Source organism: Tachypleus tridentatus, unplaced genomic scaffold (genome assembly GCF_004210375.1).
Source record: "Tachypleus tridentatus isolate NWPU-2018 unplaced genomic scaffold, ASM421037v1 Hic_cluster_1, whole genome shotgun sequence".
Classification (NCBI taxonomy): Eukaryota; Metazoa; Arthropoda; class Merostomata; order Xiphosura; family Limulidae; genus Tachypleus; species Tachypleus tridentatus.
The window spans coordinates 26,985,138-26,991,609 of record NW_027467777.1 but is presented as its reverse complement, the minus strand read 5'-3'; positions in this window follow the sequence as shown (position 1 = coordinate 26,991,609).

Below are 6,472 nucleotides of genomic sequence, written 5' to 3'. Positions count from 1 at the left end.
GGAAAGTGTCCACAAGATGCCCTCGGGTGTGACTTCTCTTCTTGGAGGAACGCACTTGTGGGATAACGTGTAAATAACTAGGTACACTCTTTTCCTATGTTGAAAGTACGGGTCACGACGCTGGGTGTAAATTGACATTTTAACTGTAGATATCAAGGCTGATCCACCTTCTTTTCCATGTTGGGGGAGGGACATCTTGTAAGATACAGGTACATATAAAGTTGTCCATCTTTTTTTTCGCATGATAGAGTGGGGAACATCTTAGTAAACACAATACATATAAATTAGTCCACCTTCTCTCCCATGACTTGTAAACACAGAGTGGGGGGAGTATCTTAGTAAACACAATACATATAAATTAGTCCACCTTTAGTCCACTCTTCCCATGGTAGAGTGGGGAGCATCTTAGTAAACACAATACATATAAATTAGTCCACCTTCTTTCCCATGGTAGAGTGGGGAGCATCTTAGTAAACACAATACATATAAATTAGTCCACCTTTTTTCCCATGGTAGAGTGGGGAGCATCTTAATGAACACAATACATATAAATTAGTCCACCTTCTTTCCCATGATAGAGTGGGGGAGTATCATAGTAAACACAATACTATGATAGAGTATACTATCAGTGATGTCGAGAAACCCACTTGTTGAGAAATATATATGCAAAAACGGCTCGTTTGGGTTGAAGATATTTTACATAGAAGAGCGAACAACGTTTCGATCTTCTTCGGTCATCGTCAGGTTCACAAAGAAAGAGGTAACTGACGGAAGTTGACCACATGTTTGGAAGGGTTGTGTAACTGAGTGTCGGAATGTAGAGGGCGGTGTTAGATGTTTGAATATATAATTTTATTTATTTTATTATATTAATATAGGTATAAAGGCGTTCCTTTATATTGGTTTATTTTGGGTTTTAGTTGTTGTATAAGTAAGGTTTCTTTAATTTTGCGTTTGTTTGTGTTTGTTTTTTATTTAGTATTTGAGTGTTTCTATGGTTATGTTGTGTTTATTTGACTTGCAGTGGTCGAAAACGTGTGAAGGTGACTTTTTATGTTCTTTGAAACTGGTTTCCATTTTTTATTTGTTTCTCAATATATAGAAATTGTGGCAGTTATCACATTGTATTTTATAAATGATGTTGGTGTGGTGTTTGTCAGTGTAGTTTTACATGGTATTGACCTCAGTTTTGTGCCTGGTTTTTGAATAAATTTGGTATTAACTGAATGTCGTATTTTGTTACCAGTTTTGCCAAATGTTGGTTATTTGTTTGCTGATGTCAGGAATATATAGTATACAGCAGTATATGGTTTCGTGATTTTTTTGATTCGTGAGATGTATTTACTTTAGTTGGTTGATTTTGCTTTCTGTCTAGGTGTTTGCGTATAATGTTTTCTACGGTTTGTGGAGGAAATTTATTGATATTGATGAAGTATTGTTTTATTTTGTCTCATTCATCGTTAATTTTATCTGGTTAGCATAGTTTTATGGCTGTGTTTAATTGGTTTCTTTTGTATGTTGAGTTTTTATTTTATTTCATGTGCTGAGTCCCAAGGAATGTATAGTCGGTATGGTAGATTTCTGTTTTGAATTGTGTGTCGGTTCTTGTAATTTTGAGGTTAAGAAATGATATTTGATTGCCTTCTTCCTGTTTATTGCGTTCTTTATGTCTATACTATGTAAAACTACACTGACAAACACCACACGAACGTTATTTATAAAATACAATGTGATAACTGCCACTACTTCTATATTGAGAAACAATTAGAAAATGGAAACCAGATTAAAGAACAAAAAGTCACCTTCACACGTTTTCGAACACTGCAAGTCAAATAAACACAACATAACCATAGAAAACACTCAAATACTAAATAAAGAAACAAACATAAACAAACGCAAAATTAAAGAAGCCTTACTTATACAACAAAGTAAACCCAAAATACACCAATATAAAGGAACGCCTTTATACCAAAATTAAATGTAATAAAATTAAATTATATTATGTATTCAAACATCTAACACTGCCCTCCACATTCCAACACAGTTACACAACCCCTTCCAAAGATGTGGTCAGCTTCCGGTCAGTTACCTCTTTCTTTGAACCTAACGATGACAGAAGATCGAAACGTTGTTCGCTCTAATGTAAAATATTTTCTCAACCCAAACGAGCCGTTTTGCATATATATAACAATACATATAAATTAGTCCACCTTCTTTCCCATGGTAGAGTGGGGAGCATCTTAGTAAACACAATACATATAAATTAGTCCACCATCTCTTCCCATGGTAGAGTGGGAGCATCTTAGTAAACACAATACATATAAATTAGTCCACCTTCTTTCCCATGGTAGAGTGGGGAGGATCTTAGTAAACACAATACATATAAATTAGTCCACCTTCTTTCATAATTGGGTGAGGGAGCATTCTTAGTCAACGCGATACATCTAACAGGTCCACCTTCTTTCCCATATAGTGGGTGGGGAGCATTCTTCTAAACACGATACATCTAACGGGTCCACCTCCTTTTCCTATGATAGGGTGGGACTATCCGAGCTAAAACATTACATCTAAAGTGGGTCCACCTTCTTTCCCATGATTGGGTGGGGGGCATCCTAGCCAACACAATACATCTAAACTGGTCCACCTCCTTTCCATACCAGATCTCCAAAGAACCAGCCTGCAGAAGATGGTATGAATGGGTTTCTCGGCCGACTGGTATATTCATTGGCTGCTACAGCTCCTTCTGAAACAAGATAAACCTTTTAACACAGTTAAGATGTCTTCTCGTTCGTTTACCTTAGAGATTTTCTCTTTAGACAATTGCCATCTTGGCTCATGAGATTTTCATAATTCAGCATGTGTCTTCCAACAATCTTAGAAACACTAACTTCCTATTTTCTCGTTCTCCATGTGGTATTTAAAACTGTTTTGTAGATTTACTAGTTTTTTTAATAACAGAGATTTGCTTTGTTTTGAATTACATTTTTTTTTTCTATTTATTAACGTAGAAGTCCATATCACTATTTCTCTATCCTTTGTGAGATAAGAATGTTTACACATAAGTGAAATTTCAACAGTGGCGAGGAGATGAGAGTTACGTATTGATGACGTGACAGCCACTTTTCATATATAGTGAACACCATTTTGTAGTCTGTAACTTTATTCACATATATTTGACATGATAGCCACTTTTCATATATTAGTGAACACCATCAACTAATAGTCTGCAACTTCGGCATTCACATCTATTTGACTTTTCATATATTAGTGAACACCATTATGTAGTCGGTAACTTCATTCACATCTATTTGATCTTGACAGCCACTTTTCATATATTAGTGAACACCATCATGTAGTCTGTAACTTCATTCACATCTATTTGACATGACAGCCACTTTTCATATATTTGGTAGAACACATCATGTAGTCTGCAACTGTTCACATCTATTTGACATGACAGCCACTTTTCATATATTAGTGAACACCATTATGTAGTCCTGCATTCATTCACATCTATTTGACATGACAGCCACTTTTCATATATTAGTGAACACCATTATGTAGTCGGTAACTTCATTTACATCTATTTGATGTGACAGCCACTTTTCATATATTAGTGAACACCATCATGTAGTCTGTAACTTTATTCACATCTATTTGACTCTCTTTCATCCCTTCGATTTCAATAGGAAATTCAGCAGAGAAGGTCAGCTTGTTTGTTTACGTTTATATACTTCTAAGGCTATGTGAACTTCCCACTGAAGACAGTATTCGACCATCCTCTCATTATGTGGGCTTAATTTCTCATATATATTCCATTCCAGGTCTTTTCCCTCTTTCACAATCCCGTTTGTATAAATCTAATCCTGATGTATTACTTGTTTTTCCTCATTTACTTACATCTGCATACATACTGATTTCTTTTTACACCAACTACATTTCCAGGATTATATGTCTGGTCCTTGTAGTCTTACTGATTCATTGATTAAGAATTATAGTTATTTTTACATGCACTATCTAGATTCACAAACTGTGGTATAAATTTTGAATTTTTGGAAAGCTGACCCATTTATTCAGTTCAACTACCCAGTACACAATTACCCTGTCTTTTCCTGAACCTTCTTTGTTTGCCTCCTTGCACTTTACGTCTTCATTTCATGTCAGAAATACTTCATAGAGATGCTGTTCCATTTGGAATGATTCTTGTTCCATTCTGTTTTCTGCTGTGGCTTGTTCTATACAATGTTTCTTCCCTCTGGTCCCATGTCAAATAACGGATGGATTACAACCATTCTTACACATAGGATTTCTCTCCAGTTCTTTTCTCTCTAACGATCAGTTCTAAACCTGTTCAATTTCATCCACTTTGAAATCTATTCTGTTTTCTTTAGGTGTGAAGAAATTTACCAATCATCTTACAAGGTTTTACTTGATGTCCTTAAAAAGACACGGAAGGGATTTAGTTATTAATCTGTCCAAAGTTTTCATTTAGAAAAGGTCTCTTCACTTCGTTGGACCATTATTCCATATTCAGGTCTATATTACAAACGCCTTTCCTCCTATTCCCATCACAGAGTTCTCTAGATGCTTCCTTTTCTTCATCCACTGATGTTATAATTTATTGTTTCAAACACTACATTGTCTCCTATAATTTCAATCACGTGGTCAAAGCGTGCTCTGCATCTCCGTTGACTTGGTCTGTGGTTTCTGTTATTACATGCAAGATAGCCTTCTGTTTTCATACCCATGGAAAGAGTCCTCCAGTCATATCTTTGATGGTAGAAACCCGTTTTGGATGAATTGACAAAATGCTCAAATCCTTACTCACTCCAACCCAATATTTTATCCTCTTGACCCAACCATTTTCCCTGTTTCCTACTGTGCTCGAGAAACTCGTTGTGGCTAGATAATCTATTACCACTGTTTTGGTTCCTTCACTTTGAATCATACCAAACCCACACCTCTTCAGAAATGTTATGTTTACTGGTTGTGATACATCATTGAACAACAATCTCATCTTAAACATATGTACCAGCATAAGCAATTCTTCCACATCAGTGTGCCTGACCTCTGTTCTGTTCATTGGACATGTTTGTATTCCTTACCACTGCTGAGTGAATTGTTTGATTATGATCCATTTTGATAAATTCGTGGTGATTTTTTTTTACATCAATTATAGAGCAGGTATCAGATCTTTAATTCCTTTTAAAACACTCGACCGTCATGATTCGGCATCCATCCAATGGATTTGCTGTATAGATTCTCATGTATTTGAAGCGATTAATTTGAGAACAGATCATTTGTATCATGATCTGCCTATCAAATAGCCACTTCACTCACAAGTTTTCTGATGCGTATGTGTTCATTACGACTTATTTTCTCTTTAGTAATAAAATTTCATGAGGTGGAGCAGTATAGAGGGAGCTATTAAACAATAACATCATTATCATTAATAAGAATCACGTGAGTTCAGATTGAAGTTGCCTAAAAACTAGTGTCATGCAGATATTCAAGGCAGATGTTCACAGAAGATATAATCTCTGTGTGAGGTAAGTGTTAATGGAAACACATTTTCATGTAAGAAAATGTTAACTTTTTCAAAACCAGATGTCTTTTGAACTAACCAGTTGGAGATAATAAAATGGGGTTACAATCTTCATCTCTACATTTGACACAATAGTTTTATGATGTGTTAAAATTTTTCCTTCTTGTTTTTTTTTACTTTAACGTTTTTCATGCTGTTTATTACTTTATATTTTGTACAGTTATTAAGTAACTTGTTTCAAAATTCACTCCATTTAAACACGAATCTTAAATTTCGTGTTACTGTTCATACACTTTTCACCTGGGATATTTTTCAACACATTTCTCAATCGGTCTGAATTTTCTTTCTTTTTCGTTTAGATTGATGCAGTCTTAATCTGTCTACTAGTGAAGTAATTTCTTTACTGGAGGTAATAGCTGTAATGGAAGTCCTTATGGCTTTGAGTCACACTCACTTTCACATCTGTTACTGAGTATAACAGAATCAATGGAACCTGGTATCCATTACTCAATACCTATAAGATCCTTTGTACAGTGTGTTCTTTCAATACCCAAGTGTTCTGATAGTTATCTAATCAGTGAAATACTCAACCTCTGTACACATTTACCACCCATCTCAGAAAGAACAGTCATAACTTTTTGGTCCCCAATACCACATCGTTTTGCTTAGATAGTAAATTAATTCTATTTAGTTAGACCAAGTTACTTATATATGTTTCCTTTTCAAGGATTTATACGTCACTCAGTCCACACCTGCATCTGTCCTTTTGATAACACATTTATGGCCAGCTCAAACTTAATTTCCAGTCCTTATCCTTCTTCACAAAATACTCCCTCTAAGTACTTCCCCTTAAATATCACTCATTCATCAGACTCGGTGTCAAATTATCATTCCACTATCACCACTCTCCGGTTTCAAACGTGGCTT